The sequence below is a fragment of the Monodon monoceros genome, unplaced genomic scaffold (genome assembly GCF_005190385.1).
Source record: "Monodon monoceros isolate NGI ecotype Baffin Bay Population unplaced genomic scaffold, NGI_Narwhal_1 Super_Scaffold_5, whole genome shotgun sequence".
NCBI lineage: Eukaryota > Metazoa > Chordata > Mammalia > Artiodactyla > Monodontidae > Monodon > Monodon monoceros.
Genome location: NW_021703782.1, coordinates 78,717,727 through 78,745,162, shown reverse-complemented (window position 1 = coordinate 78,745,162; position 27,436 = coordinate 78,717,727). Strand labels below are relative to the sequence as shown.

The following is a 27,436-nucleotide window of genomic DNA, read 5'->3' as shown; positions in this document are numbered from 1 at the left end:
TCCCAGGAACTCTGCAAGGAGGTTATTGTCCATTTCTTGTATAAGAAAACAGATTCAGGGCAGGGGACATGGCCAAGGCCTGTTAAATTTCCGTGCTATTATTGACGTTCCTGTCTTACTGGATACCAGGGACTCAGCATGTACTCATTTTTTATTTACACTCGCAGCTCCTGGCTCAGAACTTGGAACACTCTAACCACTCTGGATGAATTGAACCTTGAGACTCCATGCTCGGTGGCTTTGGACAAGTCCCTTCTCCTCTGTGGGCCACAGTTTCTCCATTTGTTTTGTAATGGCCAGGTGTCCTTCTCTGTCAGCAGGCCCCGTCTTTTCCAAAGACTTCCCAGGACAGCCATCCCCAGACCACAGGTTCCTGTGGAATGCAGTTGGTCTTATAAGAGGTCTTTTACTATCAGGCTGAGGCCCGAACATCATATGACTGTTGTCCCCAATTAACGAGACACGAGAAATAAAGTTGCACAGCTTTATAATGAAACCACATTTCTCACTGCCATTTCAATTCACCCAGTGTTTAAGGCACGCGTTCTGCCCTTGGCAGGCTCATGTGTTTCATTCCTTGGTGTGATCACCCACCTTTCACCTGAATTGGTTTGAAAAGCCTTGGGTAGTTTCCAGAAATTAAATCCACTCTAGAGGACGGAAGATTTACCACCCCAAGATGTTTAAAGAAGTGTGTGGCCACCTCTGGGGGCCCTACTCAGAGAGGAGCGCAGAGGGGCTTTGGGAACAAGGTTGTTCCTCCCAGGGGGGCCCCTTGTTCTTGTTTGCATGTGTCAGTTCCCACGCCTCAGCAAACACTCTGTAAAGGGCCAGGTGGTAAGTATTTTCAGCTTTGGGGACAACATGCAGCCCCTCAATTCTTCCCTTGTTGTTAGAAAGCAGCCATAGACAATATGTAAATCAGTGGGCATGGCTGTGTTCCAATAAAACTTTATTTACAAAAATAAAACTTCGCAGACGTCTAGTCTAAAATGTTAGGCACATCTCTTCATAATCACAGCCCATGTTGACTTGTTCCCTCCGTGTTTTGTACATACTTGTTTTGACCTCCTGATTGTATGGAAGTTCCCCCCACCCCGACCCCAGCTCCCAGCCCTTCCCAGACCTGTGGGGTTTTTGCAAGCTGTCTCTGACCTAGACATGCTATAAGAGCTTTCATCAATACTTAGTTGCACAGAAGTAGCCCACATTCTCATGTCAAAAAGTATGTCTTTTAAAAATGCACCATTTTTTCCTACAACTGTGTTGTCCTGTGTAGGGTCTCTTGTTGTACAGTCTGGCTAATTATAAAGATGTAGGAAGTTGATATATTATCAAATTGCTTACTGTTACAGATTTTTTAGATGCTGTCAGAAGAAAAGCCCCATCCCTGACGTCCCATAGTGCTTGAGTCTTGACTCTTCTGGCCGGTCCTTCATCTTCTGTCTTTCAAAAGTGACTCCAGTCATGTCATTACTTAAACACTCTCCACAGCTTCTATCATGTCTAGGCTCATAGTGTGACATCAAAGCTGACCCTTGGGCTTCCCTGGTGGCTCAGTGGTTGAGAGTCCACCTGCCGATGCAGGGGACACGGGTTCGTGCCCCGGTCTGGGAAGATCCCACATGCCGCAGAGTGGCTGGGCCCGTGAGCCATGGCCGCTGAGCCTGCATGTCCGGAGCCTGTGCTCCGCAACGGGAGAGGCCACAACAGTGAGAGGCCCGCATAACCGAAAAAAAAAAAAAGCTGACCCTTACCTCTGTGAAAGGCTCCCTCTGGCTCCATGATTCCCGGCCAGCCCGTTGGAAATTGCTTGCCTTCCACCAGGATTTTACCTCCATGCCTTTGTATCTTTACCTATAATGTGTCTTTATACTCCTCATCCTTCCCAGTGGGAGCATCTCACACAGGGCCGGACCTGGAGTGGGCCCAGGAATGCTTGTCAAATGAGTGGCCTCAGTGAGGTTGATTGAGGGCCCAATGTGCTCTGAAACTCCTGGAGTCCCCAAACCTCCAGTGACTCCAGCCCAGGGAAACACCCAAACCCCAGTGCCCCCCAGGGCAGCCAGCACACTCTAAATCATGGCACCTAGCGGGCCTCCAACAGGCAGAGTGGCTTTTGTGCCCACCTTTGTGGTGTGGTAGTGAGACTTACAGGAGGGTAGGGAGGTAGGCATCTGCGACGGGCAGCTTCCCCTCCACAGGGGCAGGTGGGAGTGATGATAATAACAGTTACCAAGCTCTGAGCACCTGCTGTATGCAGAGCTCTAAGCCAGGGACCTGTATGTGATCTGCACAGGCTTCAGGGCGGTGGCACTTAGGGATCCTTCAACTCCTTCAGCATCGCGCCCAGCACCTAGTAGGTGCTCAAAAAATTTATTTTGAATGAATAAATGAATTAGGCTAGAAGGAGGTTTTTCTGGAAAGATTTGTTGTGGCCAGATGGAAGGGCCACAAATGCCGTACTAAGGAGTTAATTGAACCTTTGCTCTGTAGGCAGTGGGGACTTAAGGACAGGTTTGTGCAGGGAGGGGCATCTGTGCAACATGTGTCACGCTTACCCCTTTATTTGCCCTTTCCGGTGTGACTGAGATGCCAGATAATTAGGTGTTGGGCTGCACAAAGCACTTCCTTGTGCCGGAGAGAGGCAGGGCCGGCCTTGAAGCCAGTTGGCCACTGGCCTCCTCCCTGTAATTCATGTGCAGCGGCAGGTGGGAATGAGCTGCCAGACAGAGCCAGGGCTTGCCTGCCTCTCCAGGTCGCCGCCTCGGCTTGCTGGCTCCAGCACAGGGGCCGTGGCCCTGATGCAAGGCCTGCCCCTCTGAGCTTTCCCTGCTGCTAGCATGTTCTGGGAGGATTAAAGGCAGCTGGCCGGCTCTTCCCAGGACTTGCTGACTCATTTGATGGTTCCTATGGCAGGGGAGGGGGGAGTACCATTGCCTCTTGATTTCTCTCCCCATGTCAACCCCCACCACTCCAGCTCTGCATTCCCAGGCTGGGTCACCTTGGGCTTCTTCCGTCTAAAGGCAGCTGGTCCCACAGCTAAGTGCTTTTGCCCCCTTGTCCCCCAGAGACCACTTTTCCAGGGAAGATGCAACTCATTGTTTTTAGGTTGGGAAATGCACAGTGAAAATGTAAGTCCCTGGAATCTAAGTATGTGGAACCGTTACTTTGTTCATAAGGGGCTGTTTTAGTGGTTCGGGTCCCTACAAGTGTACTGAGTAAGCCCCCTGGCATGGGCATGGTGAAGAATGCAGAACAGGGCATTGTGGAATAGGTGGAGAGAAGCTGGGGGGCAGGGCAGCAGGCACAAGGCGTTCCACCACACAGCAAAATGATCAGGGTCGCAGGGGCATCTGATTGATTGATTCTGGGCGGGGATCTGGGCAGGTTCCTTGGAGAACGTTTCAGTCTGGCCCCAAAAAGTGGCAGTGGGAAGAATGAGAAGTACTCTAGGCAGAGGGCACAGCTCGGCCAAAATCGTGGAAGTCAGCAAGTATGGCTGGGGTCTGGTGGGAAAGTCATGGGGCCGGAGCAGGCGGGGCTGTGGGTGACCTGGCAGATGGAGGCCTTCGAGTGGCTCTGAGGGCCTGGCTAGACAGTTAGCCATGCGGTTCTGCAATGTAGTAATGGGTCTGAGGGGCCCCTGGCTGGGCCTCTGTCACCCAGGGACCCAGTGAAAACCCAGGGCCTGGCCCATGGTGAGAGTTAAGAGGAATGTGACATCTAGGCTGGGCTGGGTTGCTCCAGGAAAGCCCATGCTTGGCCAGGCTGGAAATGAGCCCCTGCTGTTCTGGCTGTGACATCTGCTTCCTTGGGCTGGCCTTGGAAGAGCCTGTCACAGTGACTTCTGAGGGAAGCCAGCAGATGGGCAAGATGGAAATGCCCCTCCTGTGGAGCAGGGGAGCAGTGACCCTCACACGGGCACTTAGTTTGCCCTGAGCCCTCACGTTGGTATTGTCTCAGCTGCCGCAGCGGGCAGAGAGAGCGGGGATTTCCAGTTCCCATTTTAGGGATGGGGAAGTGAATTGCTTGAAGTCCCCACAAAGTCAGGGAGGCCCCGAGCAGGGCTGGGGTATTAGTCACCACACAGCACAGTCCTCCGTAATTAAAGGGCATGGGCACAGTTAGGAGGTGAAGTTTGCAGTTAAATGACAGTTGAAGATGGTGGGTGATTTCTGGCTTCACTAATATGTGTTAAGCTCCTCCTGTGTGCCAGGTGCTGTGCTAAGCTCTCATTGGCGTCATTCTTGCGACAACCCTTGTCAGTAGGTACTTTTCTTATCCCCAGTGAGTGGAGACGGAGGCGCAGGAGTTTGAGTAACTTATGTAACAACCCAGCACAGGACAGACGTGGCATTTGAGCCCAGGCAGTCCCACCCCAGGGTCTGTTCTAGCCCAACGCCCTGGGGCCTCTGTGAGGCCAGACGTGGGCACGATCCCCTCATCGGCCTCGGCAGTCTCCTAGCATGCTTTATAATTAGAACAGACTGCAGCTCCTGCTAATGACTTCCTCATGAGATGCATACTCAGAAGCTCGGGAGAATATTGAAGAACGAGAAAGGAAATAGGTAGAGAATGAGGTTTCCACTAAGGCCCAAAGCACTATTTATAAAAAGTACGTGTGCGGGCTTCCCTGGTGGCGCAGTGGTTGAGAGTCTGCCTGCTGATGCAGGGGACACGGGTTCTTGCCCCAGTCCGGGAAGATCCCACATGCCGCAGAGCGGCTGGGCCTGTGAGCCATGGCCACTGAGCCTGCGTTTCCGGAGCACAGGCCACAACAGTGAGAGGCCCGCATACCGCAAAAAAAAAAAACAAAACAAAAACGTGTGCGAGCCAACTTCGACCAGCTACGTTTTGGCAGTCGGCTGACTCCTGCCATAACTCTGTCTCCTCTGCTGTCCTTGATGCATTCGGTACTGGCCACACCTTCCACCCCATTGTCCTTGATGCATTCGGTACTGGCCACACCTACCACCCCGTTATGGAGGACAGCTGACATCATGTCCCTCCAGTAAGAGCACAACTCTGATCTGGTCACTTGGCTTCTCAGAACCTCCAGTGGCTTCCCATTGCCTTTTGGAATAATGTGGAGTTGCTTTAACCTGGCATTCAAGGCCTCCTACAAGGTGGTCCCCGTCTCCTTTTCCTGATACGCCAGAGAACATCCTTCCCTAAACTCACTGAATTTTTACCCCTATGCACTTTGCCCATGGCCATTTCCTGAGGCTGGCGTGTCCGTCTTCCCTCCCAGCACTCCACCCTGTCTGGCAAATGCCGGTTCAGCTCAGATCTTGCCTCTTGACAGAACGCTGACACAGCCTCTCTATTCTGCCCTCCCCCACCTGTGGGTCGTGCTTCTGCGCCTTGCTTGTGATGATCTGACCCGCCTCACAGGTAGTTTTGCGGTGCTGTGACTGTGCCCCTCCCCTGCACAGAGCTCCTTGCTGGGTGATGGATTCACCTGTATATGTGCATGGTGATGGGAAAGACAGCTCAAATAGAGCCTTTTGGGGCAAAGGTAAAATGAAGGATCCTGATTAGTGAAAAGGGCTTTCTGGGTATCAGGCATGAAGGGCTTATTTACGATTGTGTAGAAAACAAAGGACCTGGTGGTGACTGTACTTAGACCCTTCGTCCCTGGCTGGAAGAAACTGAGCTGTGACTTTTTAGTGTGGAGAAGAGAGGATCTGAGTGAGGATAAATGTCCTAAGCTCTCATCTCTTCCAATCCCTGCAAGTGCCAGGTCCTCTAGAAGTTAACTTCCCTCTAAACACCTGTGGGGCAGGTATCTTCTAAATCAACCCTGTTACCTTCCCCTGGGACAGCTGCATTTCCCTCCCACCCCTGCACACTCCATCACCCCTCCTCTTGCTGACTACATGTTATGCCTCTGCTTCAAAAGGTGTGTAAACACGTTCTCTGTTTACAGTAAAGCCCCAAAACAGAGCCCTCAGTCCACCCCCAAACTCCATTTCTATGTGTCTTCGTTACACACCCATACAACCCCTTCAGCATTGTAGCCTGGTCACTTTACTCTCCCTTCCCTCACTTGCACACCCCCCCTCCAGATGCCTTACTGCTGATCCGCCCGCCTCGCGTGTAGTCACTCCCGCCTGAACCCACGGGAGATGCGCCACCTTCTCCAGGAGGTCACCCGACCCCCACCAGCATTGCCTGCCTGCCTGTCTGCCTGCCAGTGCTCTCTCGTGACCGTATCTCATCTCCTTTAGCAGAGTGGCCGGAGCCTGCGGGTGGTCCCCTCGCTGCATCCGCCCCTCCCCTCCACCTCCACTGCGTAGGCGCTAATGCATGTCTGAAGGGGCCACCCTTCTGCAGCCCGGCTTCAGTGATATGGTTTGCCAACCATTGTGTGGCTTCACACGTGGTCTCATTCCCACCTGAGACAGCCCTCAGGTCACCATGGTCTCTGTTTTCCCCGCAGGGTGGCTGGGCCTCGTCCAGGGTCAGACACATTGCCAGCCAGCGGCCCAGGTTGGGACCGCAACCCTTCCTGGCTCTCTCTGCCTCTCTGAACCTAGAAGTTTAGCCACTGTTAGCGTTTCTCTGAGGGAACTGAGCCTCCGGGGAGAGAACTGTGGGGGCAGTTTGCGAATTTCTGAGGACAGGTGATAAGTCTTGTCCTCTGGGAACTATCACTCTGCAAGGCTTAGGCGGCTATCCACACTCCCATCTGTGGTGCAGCTTTAGAACGCAGCCTCAGAATCCGAATGAGCCATTCTGGCTCAAAATACGACTGCGGCCCAGGGATTTGTGGAGAGCAGGGCAGGGCTGCCAGATCTTCTGTCAAGAACTGCCTGGTGGGATTCCTCCTCCTCTCCCCTCTCCCTTCAGCCCTGAGCTACGCTGGGGAGGGCTTGGCCTTTTGGAACTGAGTTGCTGGGCATGGCCCCCGCCAGGGCGGGTGGTCGATGGTGGGCCCTGGGCCAGGGGTGTCTTGGACTTGCGAGGTGCCTGAGCTTCCCTGAGGTGTTTCTTACATCAGAGCTGTTTCCGGACAACTGCGGGTTGTGCGGTCAAGTTAAAGAGGTTGTTCAGAAAACCAGACTGGCACCTACAGGAAGTAGCATTACAAGGGGACCTTGTGGCTTTGTGACCTCTGCTCTGTAGATGGGGGAGGGGCAGGGAGTTGTAAAATCCGAGGGTTTGAGCCAAGAATCATGGAATCCATTCATCCACACGCCCCTTGGCCACAAAAATAGGATGGAGTCCTTGGCCCTGGGGCCAAGACCCCCTTTCTTTGGATCTTGCAGCCTTGATATCTGCAGTAGCACGAACAGGCTGATGACAGAGTAATTCCAGAACCGTAATAAAGTCTTGCGCTTGGTTTTCTCTTGGGCTTATTTAAAGTGCACTTTTTTTTTTTTTTTGTAAAAAAGCCCAGTTTGTCAGTTTTCTTATTTAGATGCAGTGACAAATCAGAAAAAAAAGTTTTGAAATTTTTTAAGACCCCCATTGCCTGGTTGGGAACTATAGTGGATGTCTAAAGGCCTGACAGCAGCATCTGACAGAGCACTTTTTTTTTTTTTTTTTGCGGTACACGGGCCTCTCACTGTTGTGGCCCCTCCCGTTGCGGAGCACAGGCTCCAGCCACGCAGGCTCAGCGGCCATGGCTCACGGGCCCAGCCGCTCCGCCACGGCATGTGGGATCCTCCCGGACCGGGGCACGAACCCGTGTCCCCTGCATTGGCGTGCAGACTCTCAACCATTGCGCCACCAGGGAAGCCCTAAAATTCATTTTTTTACTTACTGAGCACCTTATTATGTGCCCGCCCCTGCGTTAGACACAGATACCAGAAGGATGAGTAGGCATAGACCCTGCCCTAGAACCGCGGTTTAGGAGGTCTTAATAATCATGACAGTATGACTTCACGGGTGTTTCGGAAGAGCAAGTGACATTCTGCCATGGAAGGGTTTGTAAACTGTAAAGTACAGTGCACGTGGAAAGAGTATTGGTTACTGGGGCTCCTGGGTCCATCGCTTTTACAATAGAACAAGGTGACTCTTGAGTCTGGAGGTCCCTTCAAGCCTGGTGCCTGTGCACCCACCCTGTTCTGCGGCATCCAAGCCCTAGTGTGCATGGAATGCATGGGGCTGGGCACACATATAAGGGGGCTGCAGAAGTGGAGAGGGCGCGACCTGGATGGCCAAATCCAGACTGTAAAGTAAGGGAGCGGGGAAGTTCTGGGAGCCATTTGTAGTTCTCTAAATGTGGTTTGACCTGATTTTTTAAAACTCTTATACAACTCATCAGGAGTTAGTGAAACTGCCTTTAGTCAGTGAGAAGAGAGCCAGATTTTTAAAAAATCTTGTTAGAGTGTCACAGGATGTGAAATATCACTTCTTAGCCCTCACAGCTATTTGTGAGTCTGTGTCTATCCCCCGACTGGCCTGGGAACTCCTGTAGGACTGCAGTAGTGTCTCGCTCTGCTCGTGTCCCAGAGTCCAGCGTGAGACCTGCCCCAGAGTCAGCACAGGGAAGCTGAGTGGAGGTGCAGACAGAACTATGGGGCTCAGAGGAGGGAGAACTCACTTCTAGCTGGGGTGGGGGGATCACAGAGGAAGGTACATGCAGGCTGAACCACGATGATGGTAACACAGTGGAGCCCCTACTGCTGCCAGGCACAGAGGTGGGCTCTGTTATTATCCTTACTTTATAGATGAAGAAACTGAGGCTCAGAGAGGTTGAACAAGCTTCCCAAAGTGACACAGCCAGGATTTGAACTCAGCTTTAACTCCAGAGCTCGTGTTCTCAAGCACTGTGCCTTGCAGCCTAGGCAGAATTTGAACGTGCAGTTACCAGAGAAAGGAGCGTCCTTGGAGGGCAGAGTGTGGGCAGAGAGCCATGGCAGGGGAAGCTGGGGGCTGGTGACTCCTGTGGTTGAGTGTTGGGTGAGGGGACAGTGAGGGGCTGACGTTGGAAACAAGCAGACAGCCCTCTCCACCACGCAGGTGGGAACAGGAAGTTCCTGAGTGACATGGGGTCTCCTAGCGGGCATTCCTTCACGCAGGCTGGCAGACAAGAGCCCTGTGAACTGGCTCTTTCTCCAGTTCTGCAGGCCCTCAGCACCTTGTGTGAGCTCATTCTTATGTGTTGTAGAAGCTGGCAGGACCCTTCTCCACGAAAAGAGAGGGCTCTCTGAGGGGTGGTACGTGGAATTGGTTTTGCCCCAGCCCCCCGTGTGTGACCCCCCACACCAGCCCCTTACTCTCTCTGGGTCTGTTTCATCACCTCTGCAGGGAAGAGTTGCCTTAGTAGAGTCACTTTCAAGTCCTTTGAACATAACATTAAGAGCCAAAATCTGGGACAGAGCAGCTGAGTTTGAATCCTGACTCTAACTCACTGCCTTGGTGAACTTGCGCACATTATCCAGCCACCTGGTGCCTCAGTTTTTTCATCTGCAGAATGGGGATAACATAAGAATCTACTCCATAGGAGTTGTTGGGAGCATCAAAAGAACTGCACATAGTCACTTGTCTCAGTATTTAATGTATTATGATCGTGCTTGTCCCATCCTTGCTCTCTCCAGCCCCGACTGACCCCATGACTCAGTGGAAGGGGGAGGGTCTGGGGCTCAGAGGCTCTCTGGCCACCCGCAGAGCTCCTGCAAGGCCAGGGGTGCCTCGGTTTGCCCCGTCTGCTGAGCGCGTTTGCACTGTAGAAGTTGAGATCATTGCTGCCAGTGGCCGCCCAACCTCAGCCAAGCTCTTGCAACATTCCCCAGGGTTCTTGGGGTTCCTTGTGCCCCAGTCCTGCGTGGGCAGAGCTCCAGGCAGGTGGCATATTTTGGCAGGTGATCAGTGGTGTCATTGGTAAAGAGTTTCCTGTGACTGTGCTAGTTAGGACTGTAAAACTCCAGTTTTTACAGTCCCCTTTTGTTCTTCCCAGGTGCTAATAAACTGTTTAAAATTTTGTCAAAATGCTGCTTCTCAAAAAAAAAAAACCCAGCGGAGTTGTTTTGGGAATTCTGTTCCCCTCTTTACTTTCAGTTCATTGAGGTTGGTCTGGGGAGAGGGCCTGGTCCCATGCATTGGAGTGTGTCGGGTGAATGTGTTTGGTATTTATTTCTGCAGAGTCCTATCTTCCGGGAACAGCGGGGCATGAGCTAAAAAAAAGCACCTGCATCCCAGGCTCCGAGATGGGAGCATGAGCCCATCTGTGTCTGCTGTGGTGTAAGGGAAAGCTCATGGGCTGGGATTCCTTGCCTCTTGACTCACTGTATGACCTTGAGTGAGTCACTTCCCCTGGGCTGGGTTTGTGAAATCCTGTGGATTATTGTGAGATAATAGTGGGATTACACGTGCCTCTCTTCTGCTAGAGATCAGTGATTCTCAGTCTTGACTGCATGGTACCATCACCTGGGGGAGCTTTTAGAAAACGCTGATCCCAGGCCCCACCTTAGACCATTTAAATGTTATTTAAATTTAAACGTTATTTGGAGGCCTGAGTTTAGGCATTGGTGCTTTGTGAAAACTCCCCAGGGGTTCTAATGTACAGTCTTTTGCAAACCGAAGGACTAGCCCAGAGGTGGGCACACTGCAGTCCTTGGGCGAAATCCAGCTGCTGCCTTTTCTTTTTAAAATAAAGTTTTATTGGCACACAGCCATGCACATTCATTTAGTGGAAGTGAGAGAAGGCGGTGTACTTTTATAAGGTTGGACCAACCCCTGCCTCCCTTACCCTCAGTCCCATGCTTTGGGATACCATAAAAATCCCAGGAGGAGCATAGAGATTCCAGTGGCAGAGGATCTTAGTCTAGGTCCTTCTGCTGGCTCAACCAGGTTCTGACTGGAGATCCCTGTGGCAGGGAGTTCGCTGCCTCCTAAAATAATCCTGTTCTATTTTGAACAGCTGTGTCTGATCAAACAGTCTTCCTAAAATTGAGTTGAAATCCTTTCCATAACCTCCACCAACTGGTCCTCATTCTGTCCTCTCTGACCCCACAGAACACGTCTGCATCCGGTTCCAGGGATTAACTGCCCGTCCTGCACTGCGCACACATGCCCCTGAATCTTATCTAGAACATACACACTTCTTGGTCTCTTTAATTATACTCATGAGACTTGAAGTCCAGGCTCTTTATCATCCTGGTGGCAGCTCTTAATTAAAGTGCAGGGCCCAGAGCTGGACATGATTCTCCAGTGACCCTAGGATTTGTGCAGACTGGGGGGAGACAGTCCCTCCCTGGTGGTGGAAGTCATAAGGTCACACCACTGTCAATGCAGCCAGTGGGCAGGTTGGCTTTTGAGAAGCTGTTAGACCACGTGAGCACAGCATCACTTTAATAAAGGTCTCAGGCACCTGAGACCCCTGGGTTATTGCATATCTATGGCAAGTTATGACATTATTTCTCCTTCCTGCCCACAGTTGGCCTTGTGGAGTGTCAGTGGGCTTCCCAAAGGGCTCTGTCCCTTCCTGGCTTGCCCCCGGGAGTGAGAGGCACTCACCCAGTCCCCTCACCTGGCAGATGGGAAGTGTGGTCGTGAGAGAGCTCTCGTGGGCCTTGGGTTTATGACATCGCTGGGCCAGGAACGAGGTTAATATTTTTAATGACAAAGGGTGAGCCCCATTATTACCCCAGCTCATTAATCAATGGCAGAACCCGTTTTACCTGTTAGGTGCCCTGGTGTGGGGAGTTCATGAATGGGAATCCAATTTTCTCTTTAAAACCCAAGCCACCTCTCCCCTTCTTAAATCCGGGGGCAGTTCTGGAGAGGGTGTCGATATTTTATAGAAAATTTTTTCTTGGGTGGAAAAGGCTGTGGGAAGCCTTTGAGGGCCCCCCCTGCCCTACTCACCTGGCCAGGGGTGCAGGGAAAGTAGCAGCAGCTATACAGCCTGCCCAAGCCAGTCCCTAAGCCCGCGACACTGGGCCACAACAGCTTCATTTAGGGGACCCAGAATGGATGGGGAGCTCCGGGCCATCTGTTTAAACCTGTTGCCCACAGATCGGAGGATGGGCATGACAGAATTGTGGGGAGAGGGGAAGTGTGGCTGGACCACTCAGGTGGACCAAGTTGGAGCCCTTTCCAGTTGGCTGGTCAGCTGGGGTGATGGTTTAAATGTCCCCAGGGAATACATTCTTCTGGGGTCTCTGGCCCCCTCCCCAGTTAGGTGGCCCCGTCACCTGTGTTATCCCCATCTAAGAAATGGGCATGATGGAGCGCCCATAAAGACGAAAAGGTGCTCCCTTTTATCTTGGGAGAACACTGCTTTGAGTTATTCCTGGAAACCCCTTCCCCCATCCAGGCACCATCATCACCACCTCTGGGCTGTGAGGGCCTGTGGGGATTTCAAGCTGGCCACCCTGACCCCGGGGCCATCTCCTCTACAAGGGAACATCTTCAGTTCCTCCGGTCCTCATTGCATATGTGGATACTTGGTTTTTTCCAACCTGCTTGGCTTACCCTAACAAGGTGAAAAATGAACCAGTTCTACCACAAAATCCCCTCCCACTTTACAATGAGAAAAATGAGACTTACAGTCAACTTTGAGAATAACAGTAACTTACTGCAGGTTGGGCACTGTCCAAGTATTAACTCTTGTTAATGAAGCAGCGGGCCAGGATTCAGGTTCACCTTCTGGCTCTCATTCCCCTCCTGTGCTGAGTGATGCTTCTGTGTGCAGAGGTTTGGGAATGTGGGGAGGGGGCCCCCAGGGTCTCTCCACTGCCTCATGGCTGCTGTGAACACCTTCAGAACATTCCCTCTAAGGTAAGGACGTACCTGCGCTACTTCTGGAGGCATGTTGGGGGGAGTAGAAGGAGGTGGGATCCCGGGCAGAAAGGAGAAAGCAGTAGGGGATGGAGGGAGGTAATTGCTGGAAGCCGAGCACACAGCACGGCAGCTGCAGGCGGAAGCGGCTGCTTCCCCAGGTATGGCCCTGGCAGGCTGCAGGTGTTTTTCAGTCACAGGGCGGCTGAGGAAGAGGAAGGGAGACTTCCAGCACCCAGCTGACTGAGGGAGTGTCAGGGGTGGCCCTTGCCCAGGTTGGCACATCTGGGCCAAATTGGCAGAGCTGCTTCTTCTTCCTTTCAGACCTCCCTTCAGAGATTTCCTCCTGCTGTCAGGAAGGAATCCAGGATTTTAGAAACTCATGCAGCAGGCCGTGGGGTGGCACAGAAGAGCCAAAAGTTGGGAGGGAGGCCGGCCAGAGTTGAAACCTGCACTACCTTGTGTGCTCTGAGGCCTTGGGGAAACTACGAAACCTCTCTGGACTTCGATTTTCTTATCTGAAAACAATGTAATTAGGAGGATGAAATAAGACAGTGTTAAAATCGCAGCCTTGCCTGACACGTAGTAGGCGTTCCCTCCATCGTCAGCATCACCTCTCAGCCTCTTGCCGGTTCTAATCCTCTAGCACGCTTAGGCTCTGGGAGGGTCTGGTTTAAGGTTCTCAGGTCCTGGCCCCAGAGGACCCTAGTCTCCAGGCGTTAGTCCCTGGGAGTCAAGCAGGGCCTCACTTCCTGGCAGAGAAGTGTGTGAGAAGCGCAAGCTGATGATGGGTTGGGGATGTCTCCTGATGGTGTGTTGTCAGCGAGGGGCCAGGCCTCCACGATTGCTTGATTAACACAGCAGCAGGGGATCAAAGTTTGCTCTTTTGAAATTAATAAGTCTGGGACTTGTTCAAGATACCTTTGCCTCCCTTTAAGGACAGAACACTTCCGGTGGCAGGTGATTTATGACCTTGTTTGGAAGGAGATTTTACAATGTGCTCCGATAATTAGGGCCACTTCATGCTTGATTCATGAGGCTACTGTCAAGCGCTGTGTTGGCATTTCATGGAGACCAGTCCTCGGTGGTCTAGAATGTGCTCTTGGAGTGAGCGGCAGGAGAAGCCAGTCCCCTTAAGTAGTGGATGTACACCGCACCATTGAAACCCAAAGGAAGGCTTGATTTTTTTTGTTTGTTTGTTTTTGGAAGGCTTGATTTTTAAAATAATGTTGGAAGGACTGAAATGCCCATGTGGTCCAGTGCTTCCCCCAAAAGCATAGTGATCTCCAGTGGAATAAGAAAAATGAAAACTTGGGGAGTTTTTTTATGATACTAAATTCATTCACTTTAAAGGACTTCGCTTTATTCTCAATTTCCTTTTAACTGTGGTTATTGTTCTTTCCTTTAGAAAATGTCGGTGAGGACACATGGTAGTTAGGTTTCTTGTAGTATTCCTGTGTCTTTTCCCCTCCTCTTTTTTGTAAGTACAGTTGTCCCTGAAATCCAGAATTCTGGCCCTGAATGGGACGCAGTTTACTCTTCCCATTTTACAGATGGGGAAACTGAGGTCCTGACAGGAAGTGTGACTTGGCTAATGGTGCCCAGCTGGAGAGAGGAAGGGATTAGAGTTTGGGCCTCAAGCTCCCCATGGAAACTTCTGGATGTGGAGGACCATCAGGATCAGCTACAAAATGTGTGGGGCCCACCTAGTGCAAAACAAGAATTCACAGGCCCCTTGTTCAAAAAGTACTACTAATTTCAAGGTGGTGACAACAGAGCATTAAGCCAAGTGCAGAGCCCTGTGTGACTTCACAGGCCACATGCCCATGAAGCTGGGCCTGGGCACCATAAATGTCACACTCCCTGAAGTACTGGCAGTTAAAAATACTAACCTATAGTACTTCGCTCAAGAAATGAAATGCACTGGACTATGCCTTTGAAACTCCCTGAAATCCCCACTTGGAGCATTTCCTCTGTTCTCCACACAGCCCTTTGTGAGGAAGCCTGAGGTTAGAGAAAGAAGCCAGTGGGAGGAATTATAGAGATGAGGCCCCTTCTAAAGCTGGAGGAAGGAGGCAGGACAGGTGGTGGTTATCAGGGCTTTTTCTGCCATCTCACCTGCTAGTGTTTGCTCTGGTGGCGCCATATCTCCAGGGAGGGGTGTTGTGCATCACTGAGGACCAGTGGGTCTGGGGTCACCTGTCACAGGAGCCTGGGCCAGGCAGATAACTGAGTTGATGCAAAAGGCCAAGGTTCACGGCCACGGCTGTCGGCCAGTGCCCTGGCTGGACTTTGCTCATTGGATTTTTTTGGTTTAGGGCAGACCACAGCCCTTCTCTCTTTGCCCATTGGCTGTGGTAGAGGGCATACATCTGACCTTACAGCATATCTGGAAAAAACAAATCAAGGTCCGTGGCCTCCTGGAGCATGTGTGCCTTTGTGGACATGCGTGTACCTGCATGTCTAGGTGCAGGTGCATGTGCTAGGCGAGTGTGTATATATTTACTTATTTTATTTACTAAGCACTTAACTGATGCCTACGTTGTGCTGTGTGCACAATTCTAAGCATTTGACAAATATTTAAGACACTTAATTCTTAACAGCAAACTAATAAGCTACATCTTAGTATTCTTCCCACTGTATAAATAAGGATACTCAGGATGGAGAGTAAGTCATGTGGCCTGCCTAAGGTCATGCAGCCCATTGGTGGCCCAGCCAGGAAGTGGGCAGGTGGCTTCAGTGAAAATGTGCCCTAAGCACGAGGGGCCCCTTATTGGCGTGGAGCAGGCTTCCCCCTGGAGAGAAATGGCCCAACAAACCCTCCGTTGATTCATTAGCTCATTGACTCATTCAGCATTTACTTGGACCCCTTTATGCCAGGCTGGGACTGGGCGTGGGGGTGTGGATGGGCAGAGCCAATCGGACCACCCTGTGTTGAAAGCTTCGGGCACTGTGGCATCACCCTGGGGTTCTCAGGGCAAAAGCTGCAAGTCTGAAATCACTCACGTGTTTACAAATCTGGCACCTCTGGGTGGGACATCCAGGAGCAGAGGGGGTGTGGAAAAATGTGTCCATGAGCCTGGAAAGCTCAGTGGTCCTGAGTCCACCAGTCCACCCCGCCAGGCTCTGGAGGGCTTGATCAGAGAGGAGCCTCGTGGAGTGGCGGGTGATGAGAGGGACGGAGCTAGTGTGCACACCCACATTGCCTTGTTTTACTGAATTTCCTTCCGGTCCTTTTTCTATGCACTTAAATGTACTTCTCTCTCTCTCTCTCTCTCTCTCTCTTTTTTTTTTGGTGTTATATTTTAGAAAAATTGAATCCTCCTATTCTGTTTTGAAACTGGATTTTTTGTCAATTGCTGAAGTGCCAAGAATAAGGTTTTTTTTAGTCAATAAAGATTCTGTAACCTCTTTTGCTGGCTGCATAGGGGGTATCTTCAGGCAGCTCACCCCATCCTGGAACGGGTCCGAATCCCGGCTGCCGGGTCAGATTTTCTTCCTTCTGCACTTTTGGCCGTGGCCTCAGCCAAACGTGTCTGCACAAAGGAGAGTCGTTTTTAGACTGTATCAGGAAAGGTGTCACTATAGGCCGGTGGCTACTCTGACTGTGGAGTCAGGAGCCAGCATGGGCTGCCAGCATCCTCGGCTGCAGGGTGGGTGATGTGTGGGTACCACAGTGCTCTGGTGCTCCATTAGCCAGTCACGGGGGGCTGCAGCCCATCCGCACGCAGGCTCACCATGATGAGAGTCTGTGCCCCTCAAGGCCTTCCCAGGTGCTCACATGCTGCACCAGCTCACCCGCTGGACAGGAGCTTGGGCTCTCCCTGAAGCTGCGAGGCAACATTGCAGGCCTCTGTAGGGACTAGTGGCCCATCAGGGTCCCCATTTGGTTTTGTCCAGGTGCTTGTTCAGGGAGCTGCCCACTTGTTCTCTGGAACAGTGGCCTCAGCCCAGGAGAAAATGGCCCAGGGCTTCGTGTGGGGACTCTGCCTGCACTAGGGAGGGTGGCTTCCGGGGACGACCTGATTCCATGATTCTGTACAGTCCCCACTGCCTTTGCAAAGCTATTATCTGCTCAAAACCCTGGGAGGGAGATGGAACAGGGAGATCCTCCTTCCCTTGGCGCAGATGAGGAAGCTGAAGCTCAGAGGAGAGCAGCAACGTGGGCAGGCTAGGGGCCAAGTAGGACAGGAGCCTGGGGCGATCTGATTGGCCCTCCTATTGCTTCAGCTGGAGTAAACTCACCAGGTGTGAGGTTCTTCCCAGACCCAGGCAGCGATGCTGTCAGCCTCCACCAAGTCCTTCCTGCTCACCAGTCCAGCCTTCTCCAGCTGGCTTGTACCTACATCTATCCCCAAGCTTCGTGCAGGTCCTGGGATGGGGCAACCAGCCTTCCCGCACTTGTGAGGCAGCCCAGAAGCCGGGGCCCAAGAACAGCCTCCAATAGTCACTCCTGGGAGTTAGTTGGTATCTGGCTCCGCTGCCCCCTCGCCCTTGGTAAAATGACTCTGAGCAGTGGGTTGTGTGGACAGTTTCCCAGAGTTTCCCTTTTCGGTGGAGTTTTGGTTTGTCCACCTTGGTAGCTGGCTTGATTACCCAGCCAGCTTTCCTGCTACTTTCCCCTCCCTGGCCCATTTCCCCATCCCTTGTGTCAGCTCCCAAATAAACCACTTCCACCTGAATCCCGGCTTCAGGGTCTGCCTCTGGGGGAACCCAGACTAAGGTACCTGGCCTGTGGCATCTCAGAGGTGGGAACAGCATCCTTTTCAGGTTCTACGGTGCCCTCGCCCATGCCAACAGCTTGTTATCCATTGGTCCATTGACTCAGTCTCCTCCTACCCCTGGAGGAAGATGTTTTCTCAGTGAAGGTGGGAGAGCTCAGGCTCAGAGAAGAGAAGAGATGTGCCCAGAGCTCCACACGTGGTGAGAAGCCAGGATGCACTGAAGCTCAGGTCCTTGAATCCAGTGTTGCCCTGTACGTCCCTGCCCACCCCTACTCCTGCCCAGCACACCTTGTGGGGGCCCTGCTGTGCCCAGAGGCTGGCTGCCACATGGAAGGAACCTGCTCCAGAGCCTACCTCCCACCAAAGAGCTTGTTACCTGGCACATCATGAGCACGGGTAACTATGATTGAACAAGCCACTGACACCGTTACAGACGGGTATGACATTGTAAAGCTCTGTCCCCGGTAACTTTCCCATACATTAGGAGGGTGCCAAGGACATATAAGAAAAAGTGCTTTGGGGCTCAGGGACAGCTTCGTAGCCTAGAGGACTGCACGTGAGAAGGTGTTAATTGAGGCTTGGTTGCTGGAGGGTTCGAGAACATGGCATTATTTTCAAAAGTGAATCACCATTTATTGAGCACCCACTATTAAGCTGAATATAATTGGAAACCCTCAAATACGGTGGTGGTGATTATGGCCGATGCTGCGTGTCCTCCATAAAAAGGCAGTGACTCTGGGGGAGGGCAGCTGTTTAGTGCTGCTTGCACTAAACACTTAAAGACACTCTGGCCTGGCCTGGGCTGCCTTGAGGCTGTCATGTTGGAAATGTGCATGAATCATCCTAACGGGCCTCATCCGGAGACAATGACCCTTCACTTAGAATGGGTCCTGCACCACTGTTGCTGGTTATTGAAATGCCCTGTGCCAGCCTGAGCCCCATCTCCCCTTAATCCTGGCTCTGAGCACGGAACACAGGCTGGTGGGAGACGCCGCCTTGCTCGGCCACTCCTGCTCCCTCCCGCCCCTGCGTGGAGCACGGAGGCCTGGTTTTCAGAGGTGCCATAACCCTCAGGAGAGGCCTTGGCGTCTGGGCTCTGCATTTTGCTTTACATACTTTTCCTGTGAGTCCACGGGAGAAGTTGTTCTTATTGGACAGAGCCTCCTGTTACTGTGAGAAAACCCCACGGGCATTCCCGATCTTTTCTTGGGAAGGGAATGGTGGATGGGACAGAAAAATGACTCAAATTCAGCCATCTAAAACCCACTTTGGAAGCAGGCAGGCTATAAATATGTATGTAGGTCACCAAATGACTTGGATTTTCATGCAGCTGGCATTTGGTGGGAGGCCGGTTTTGTCACCCTGCTAATGAGCATCCCCTTACTGGACAGGACATCCAGGTGACCTCTGCAAGGCCCTTCCCCTCCCCAGGCCTCAGTTTCCTTCTCAGTTAGAGGAGGGAATCCATCAGGCTGGATGATGCGTTGAGATGGTGATGATCGGAACTGACATTTCTTGGGGCTTGCCGTGTGCCAGACCCGTTCTAAGTACATCGCTGAGGTTGGCTTATTTAATCCTCACTCTGCTGTCATTTTATAGGCAAGGAGGTTGAGACACCAGAGGTAACTGACTTTCAGAGCCATTCCATTTCCCTGTTCCTGATGATACAGCCTCCTACCGAGTGCCCTGCCAGGGGAAGGAGAAAATCCTGACCTTACCCTTCCTGTCCCAGGTCTGGTCTGAGAGCACTTTCTAGTCAGTGGCCCCAAACCTCAGGAGGGGCACCTGTCCCCCTTTGAGCAGGAAGCTTGGAAGAAAGGACTGTCTGGGAAGGTGGGTGCAGGTTGATGGGGTTTGCAGGAGGGCTGGGTAGTGCTGAGCCAGAGCTCAGGGGAGGAAGAGGGGAGGCCCAATGGGTGACCCCAGGTGGACTGAGCCTGGCCTGGGGCTGCCTCCCACAGGGAGCTGTCTGCGGGGATGGGTGGAGGTACTTGCAAGAGGAGCTAGGGTGTTTTTTCTGGGGGGGTAATTGTGGTGGATATGCCCTGAAATTTTTAAGAAAGACTTTAAGAGAGAAATTAGATAGCCATCCAGGTATTGCAGAAACCATGTGGACCTGAAAGTGAGGAAACATTTGGTTACCTGTTTCTGGCAGTGACCTTCACTCCCCCCTCCCCAAGACCTCATGCCCCCCAGTAGATTCATGCTTTTCAGGCTGTGGAGAGTGGAGCATATTGGGGTTCCTTTGCACAAATTACACACATAAAAGTTTGAAACCCACTGGACTAGACCGTCTCCCAGGGCCCTTTTAGCTCTTGACCTCACATGTAGTGACTGCAGACCCCATGTGCTTCTGTCCTAAGGAGGGATGCACTGAATTCTCTGTCCATAGGTCCTGGCTGAAAGCAATTCTAGGATAGAGCTATTTCTGAGTTCAAAAAAGAACCTCCCACTGCTTGAGAGATGCTGAGAAGCCAGTCCCTACCACATAACAGCAAGGTTCTGGGGTAAACAGAGGGCCAGGCTGGGCTCCACTCCCTCAGCCTCCCACCCGTGACCCACAGCCTTCTCCACGGGGTGAAACTGAGGGAGGGTGGGGTGTGCGTGTGAGAGAGAGGGGGGCCGAGAGAGCAGGGCCCGAGGGGCGCTGACAGAGGCTGTAATTTGGAATGCATTTTTCCTGACAAGTTGGAGCCTGCAGGTGTCTAGGCAAGCAGCTGTGGCCTTGGGAGGGGCAGGACTGGAAAGACCAGTGGAGACTACCAGCTCCTGACATGGGCCAGCTAACTGGCTGGTCTGTAAAGAAGCATTTACCCTAAAGTACCCAGGGTTTGCACAAAGAAACAGATGGTGGTTGCTTGAATAGTGACGACTGTCCCAAATGACTGAAGCATGAAGTTGTGAGCTCCTGCCCCCGGAGCCTTGTGGGCAGAGCACTTGACCTCCATGCATGAAAGTGGGGCCTAGAACTTTGAGGTGACTCTGCATGACTGAGTCAGACCTTCAGGGAGAGAAAGGGAACTGGTCCTAGGTTGGTGTGGAAAAGCATCCTCCCCACCATCTGATTTCCAGGAGTTTCGGCTGAATGCAGGAAGGTAGCTAATTAATCTTCCCCAAATTAATTTTCTTACCATGTCGGAAATGACTTATTGCTGTGCCTGTAAGGAGAGTTAGTCTATGATGGTCAAAGCCGGGGACAGGGAGAGGGAAGCAGGGACTGCTTGCTTGTATCTCTGCATGGGGCGGGGTGTCCCCATAGCCCTGCGTGTGTCACAGCCCAGTTCTGTGGACCCCTCCGAGCCCTGGACGCAGGCGTAGACCGGGAGCACACTGCTGTCTCAGCACGTGGAGGGTAGCCCTGAGGTTCTCTACCTCTTAGCCAGGTGCCCCGACTAGGTGCATCTTACCCAAAGCATAAAAGGGGGAAAAACGGATCATTCACAAACATTTTTCTTTTTGTGGTTGAGAAATGTGACAGCTGTTGTCATGCCTAATTGCAGCCAATTTTCTCTGTGTAATCACTGGGGCCTCAGCTGGGGTTTCTTCTCAGCTGAGAAGAAACCCCAGCTTGTTTTGTCTTCCCGACTAGATGTTCAGCTTCTCGTGGGCAGAGACCCCAGCTTGATCATGGGCTCCCAGAAGGGGCCACCATAGCCTGTTCTTTATCAACTACTGTCACGTCCCCAAATCATGTCATTATTTGCTTTTCACAACATTCATGTGAAGTTGAGAAAGCAGGCAATTTTGCCCCGTTTCACAGATGAATTGCTCAAACTCAAAAAGATAAAGCAGGTTGCTTGGAGTTACCCAGTGAGGGTGTAGCAGAGCCAGCTCAGGTCCAGAACTCTCTATCCCGGCTGTTTCTGCTTGACTGTGTCCTTTCTGTGGTGCCACCCGCCTTTCTGTGTTTTTGCACAGCCCCAGGCAACTGCTGCAGCCCAGCTGCCGCTGGTCAGCCTTGAGGCTTTGGAAATGCCACCCGCCTCGGTCACAGTGGAGTTCCTGCAGACAGCCACCCACCAAGGCGTTATGTGTTAGCTTTCATGGATCTCTTGAAGGCTGTGTTCTGCTGTGGGGGCAGCCGAAGCTGCGCTAAGGAACAGAGCACAGACAGGTGGTATCCAGTTGCCTGACCTCGACCCAAAGCAGACGCCCACCTTAGAGCCTCTGCTTGGACACCCAAATGGCTGGCGCTCCAGCGCCCAGGCAGTGTGTCCTTTTATTAGCTGTTAGATGTCCTTCCTGACTCACTGAGTTTGCTTCTGTATAGTTCTCAGTCTATACAGAACATCTGTCCACTGCCTCTTCTCCAGGCAGCCCCCGGTCACTGGGAGCTCTCTTCAGACCCCCAGATCCCTGTTTTCTTAACGCCATCTCTTGGTCGGCATGGCAACAGAGCCTCCATCTAGGGGACATCAGGCCTGCCAGGGCCTGTGTCACAGTGGGTCCCAAAGGAAGACCAGGACTCCAGCCTGCCAGTCCCCTGATGGGGACAGAAGCATGGAGCCATCTGGCTGCTGCTGCCATCTCATGCCCTGCACGCTGTTTGCTCACCTTCCAGGAGCCCTCCTGACTCCCAGAGTTGGGGAGAGGGCCGGGTTGCCCCTGTTCCAGAGGGCTGTGTGGCTCCTGGGTTTCAAGCTGGCAAGCCAACCCACAGAGTCCCAGGCAGTCCTCTCACGGTGACCCCCTCCCCCCGCACAGTCAAACGGCAGGCCAGTCACACACCAGCCTGGATTTTCAGCCAGGTGTGTTGAATTATGATAGGGTCAGCACCTATCACCTCCCTAAGACAGAGAGAGCACCTCTCCTCTTAGCTGTTCTCTAAAGTGGCTCAAATGCGAGGGAGCTTGGTCATTTTATCTGGGGCTCCTGACCTTTCTGAGATGTGCCCAACACTTTGCAGGCTTATATAAACATGATGGAGGGAGCGACAACTTCATCAGTTATCAGATTCCCAAAGAGATCCATGACCCCCAAACCATTAAGAAAGCTAACGCATAGTCTTAACGGTGAATTGATAAGGAAATGGTCCAACTGGGACCATGTAGAACATTCCCAGGTTTGTTCACATGCAGTTTGCTTTGGAGTAGAGCAGGAAGAAGTCATGGGCTCGGAAAGGACCCAGGACCTCATGGGGTGCCGCCCCCTCACTTTCCAGGGAGAGGAGAGCAGCACAGGGTGGGGGAGACTTGTCTTGCCTCATCCCACAAGTGGCCGAGCTGGGGCAGCCCGATGCTGCCAGTTCCCACAGACAGCAGAGCATAGGTGCCTGTATGGCTTGGAGGGGCACTGCCTGTGGGGCAGTGGGGACAGTGCAGGCCACCCACTCCTGGAAGATGGCGGCTACTCCGTCTCCTGTCCCTTTTTTTTCCTAGCAGGTTTGAGTGATTTTTATCAGGGATACCGGTATATTTCAGTAGTGGCTTCTCTCCGCGGTCCCACCAGCCTTCCCTGGAGCCAGGTAATCTTCCTGGAGAGTTTGCTGAGAGCCAGCTAGTCTTGTTCTGAAAGGGTCTGTGCTTCCAAAGAGAGAGCCTTGCACATCCTCACTGCCAGGGCAGGCTTTGGCCCGGGCTCCCCTCCTGGGCAGGTCAGGGTCTTGCCTCCCACACTGCTCAAGCGTGTTGCTCAATCCGGGCCAGTCCTCAGGATTGCACAGAGGATGCCATTACTCCTGCGTCTCAGATTCTGGAGATGGACCAAGGCATGCTGGATCGTCTCTTACTCCAGTTAACCCCCAGGGAAGAAAGCAAGAGAGAGCTGCACTGAACACTGACTTCTTGCTTCACTTTAATGAACAAGGCTGAGAAATATCTGGGAAAAGTGGAACTCCAGAGTGGTATCGGGAGGCTTAGCTTTAGATTGGGGCTAGCTCTAACTTAGCCTTTCCCAAACTTTAATCATAAGAATCACCTGGGTTGCTTATAAAATATACAAGTTATTAGGGCTAGGAATCTGTTTTTTTTTAAACAAGTGTCATTCCTATCTTCAGGCAAGCAGTTTATCTACTGTACCGAAAATAACCTGTGAAGAGGAGTGCTTTGGAAAAGTTTAGTTTTGCTTATAGTATGTTAATAAGTTTTTCTTGTTTGAAAAATGTGTTAACATTACATACACGTCTCCTTTTATTTTCCTTTCATCACCCAACTACCAGTCCTTCCCTCCTCCCAGAGGTGTCAGTTTGAAGTGTCTGTCTCCCCAGACGTTTTTGTTAAATAGAGATACAGGTTTTTGTTTAATTTTCATAAATAGATATCATCTTTTTTTTGGGGGGGTGCCATGCCGCTCGGCCTGTGGGGTCTTAGTTCCTTGACCAGGGGTTGAACCCAGGCCCCCAGAAGTGAAAGCGCTGAGTCCTAACCACTGGACTGCCAGGGAATTCCCAATCATCTTGTATTTACCATTCTACAGCCTGCTTTCTTCCACCCAAAGCTATGTCTTGGAGCACTATGTATAGAGCCATAGAGCGACTACTTTCTTTTTTTTAACCTGCTACATAATATCCCATAGTGTGAAACTGGCACGGTTTATTTAGCAATCCCCCTATTGATGGGCATAGCAGGTGCTTGCAGTTTCTCCTTATTACTTGCTCCAGTAGGCATCCTTGCCCGTGTCTCCCTGTGCACATTTGGGAATAAATACTGAAATGTGAAATTGTTGGGTTAATCCATGTGCATTTTTGGATTTTAGTGGACGCTCCCAAAGTTATCTTTCACAGTGACTCTACCAATTTACCTTTCCACCCAGAGCCTATGGAGAGGAACCAGTTCTCAACGCAGGTGCCACTGTCTCACTAAAGCATATGGGCATGTGGCCAAGTGGAGACACCCACTTTCCACTTCTCTTTGGGGATAAATTGGAAGACTACCTCCTATCATGAAACTAAATCCCCAAGAAAAAACACCCAGGCCTCAGACTGCTGGAAGGCAGGGACCAGTTCCACCCAGCAGTGTATGCAAAGCAGAAAGGAGGCTTGTGGAGCTCCAGTCTGCAGCCAGCTCCCAGAGCCTTGTCAGAGAGGCGTTGGGTGTGCTGGAATTCTAGAATCCTCCAGACTGCAGTGGGCCATGTACAAAAATGGGAGGTTGGAACAGGTCTCTCGAGGACACACCCCCAGCTCCCAGTTTCACTGCTTTATGAGCCTATAAAAGTCCTTCAGGGGCACTGGCTAACCTGGGGTCTCCAATTTTGTTTGACAGCAAGAAAAGGCCTGCCTGGGGTTTAGCCATAACCCTGCTTCTTTTTTCAGAGATGGGCCGGTATGCCTATCCCAGGAGGCCAAGAAAGCAAAAGAAGGTGTGTTCTATGAGTTAGGTAGCCACACTCTGACAGCCCATCTTTCTGTTGCTCTGCTCCATGGTGGAATGGTGGGACCAGTGGCCTGGGTTCCCCCTCAGCTCTGCGCCTGCCCTGTGTAAGGCAAGCAAGCCATCTGAAGGGTTCAGTGCCATGTTGGGTCTTTGCCAATCCAAGATCAAAATCAAGGAAGGCTTCTCATGTGCCCAAGTGGCCTGACCTGTGGAGGAGTCCCGGCTAGCTCCCTTTTGCTTGAATTGTTTAATTAGATTTAAGAGACTTGTCCGCTAACTGGGGCATTTTAAAGCAAAGCAAAAGCAACCCCCCCAGGAATCCAAGCCCACTCCTGGGCAAACTTGCTTCCTTTCTTTTAACTCAGAAAATCAACAGCCTTCACTCAAGCCCCCTGCCTGGCCATCCTGACTTACAGTGTCCCTGGGTCACACTACCCAGTGCTTGCACCTGAGGCCTGTGGCACGTCGCACGGCACTCTGGTTAAACTCCCCACTCAACTCTCCTAACACCTGGTTAAATTTTTACTCCAAAAACCGGGACATGATTTTGTGAAAGGTCAGACAGCTCAGTGATTGTTTGCTGAGTTTCACGTTGCTCAAACCTCAAATTCCCTCCCCTCTACCAACCTCACTTTGAAGTTTGAAAGGAAATTGATTAAATATACATTTTAGGAATCTTCCGATTTGCTTCTTAAACTAACAGAATTCTAAACTTTTTTTTTTTTAAACGGAAGGATTTTCAACTGTCAGCAGGTATAACTGGAACCATGTGTCAGCAGAGACCAAGAGCTTTTCCTGGTTTTAGGATTTGTAAATTCTTATTGAAACGGAAGTAAGCAGGGCAGGCAGCCAGAGGGCCCCCGTGACAGCCCACGCTCAGATCTCATTTTAATTAGAAAATACAGATAGCGCCTGCTGAACCGAAGGCCTCCCAGAGCTCCCATCCCAGGGCGAACAAAGATTTGGTTTACATCCTGCTAGCCTCTGTTTGCAAATCATAGAGCACTTCCGGGAGGAGCTGGAATGTTGATTTCTAGATTACGGAGAGACTGCAGCCCAGCACCCTCCCCAGCTAATCCCCTCAAGTGATTTTATTTTCTTGGGGAAATATTTGCTCCCTTCTTCATTGCAGAATAGACGGAGGGTGTTCATTCTGAAAAGAGACAGTAAGGAAGGCCGGGATGAGAGAAAAGAGATTAGATGTCATCCACAGCAGGTTCATCATTTTCTCCTTTAGATTTCAGGCCCCTTGAACTCTGAGACCCAAAACCCTACATGCACTGATTGGCATCTGAGCTGTTCTGTATGACAGTGGTTCACTTGTTTAATTTTCTCCCTAATGTGTTCTGCAAGTGGTAGAGTAGAAATGTCCTATGAAAGACATGGCGGGCCCTAGCGCTCCCTCTCCCCCATCTTTCCCTGCCTGGTGTCATTTGAGCTCAGTGAGTCTCCAGAAAGGCCACGATTACAGTGTCAGCATCTGGAAGCTCCCCTGCTGGCACTGGAGCCTGACCCATGGCCACAGTGGAGCGGTGGCAGCGGGGCTGCACATGCTCAGACTGCGGGCGCTCCAGCCTTGGGTCTTCCACCGATAAGCCTGCTCTTCTTAGGGGAGCAGTGACTGCTATGTGCTATGCCTCCCGTCGGCCCTCCCAGCCACACGCCAGTGACAGGGCTGCGGGCATCACATTCCCGGCAACTGGAGGTCACTGGCTCATGCTGCCAGGGTTGCTGCCACAAACTGCCATGACCCGGCAGACAAAGGGGGATTTTCCCTTCCCCTGGGTTTACAGGCCACTCAAATGCTTTACATTCCAGGAGCTGGGAGCGAGTGGAGGTTCCTGTGGTTTCTAATTAACCCCACAATTTAAATAACAATTCATGAAACCCCAAGGGTTGAGAGAAAAGCTAACCTACCCCCTCCCGAGAGAGGCAGCTGGGTGGCCCTGGCTGGGAGGCTGAGGACTTGCCCTTTGCCAGATGTGTGACCAAAGGGGCAGAAGTCACAGTGAGTTTGTGGTGGAGCAAAGGGTGCATTGAAAGGGAACGGGTTTGGCGGGTTCCTGTCCTTTCCCCTCTGGTGAGAGTGCCTCTCCTGAAGGTTAGGTAGTCAGAAATGGGAGGAGGGCTTCCCCGGTGGCTCAGTGGTTGAGAGTCCGCCTGCCGATACAGGGGACACGGGTTCGTGCCCCGGTCCGGGAAGATCCCACATGCCGCGGCGCGGCTGGGCCCGTGAGCCATGGCCGCTGAGCCTGCGTGTCCGGAGCCTGTGCTCCGCAACGGGAGAGGCCACAACAGTGAGAGTCCCGCGTACCGCAAAAAAAAAAAAAAAAAAAAGAAATGGGGAGGAAAAGTTGCTGTGTTTACTCTTAGCCTCCAACTGAGAATTTTTACCCTTCTCCAGGGAAAATGTGGAACTTTGAAGTGTTCAAAACTCAAATTCTCACACTCTTAGGGGACTCTCCTGCTGTCCCCACTGCCTAGCCCCAGGTGACTGCTCTGTTTGTTGTGGAACTTTGCTGTTTTCTGGAATACAGACAAGTGAGGAGTCCAGGAAGGGCTCTGGGAGGCAGAGGGTCCAGCCAAGGTGCCCGCTCTGGACCTCAGTTTCCCCATCTGTTATGGAAGGGTCTTCTGATGTGTTGCTTCCAAGGCCCTCGCTGG

General features: G+C 51.9%; 1 protein-coding gene across 2 annotated transcripts in view; it reads left to right on the top strand.

The window, feature by feature from the left end:
• Positions 1 to 27,436, top strand: part of SHB (SH2 domain containing adaptor protein B) — a 137,856-nt gene that overhangs the window by 21,187 nt on the left and 89,233 nt on the right. The window lies entirely within an intron of this gene.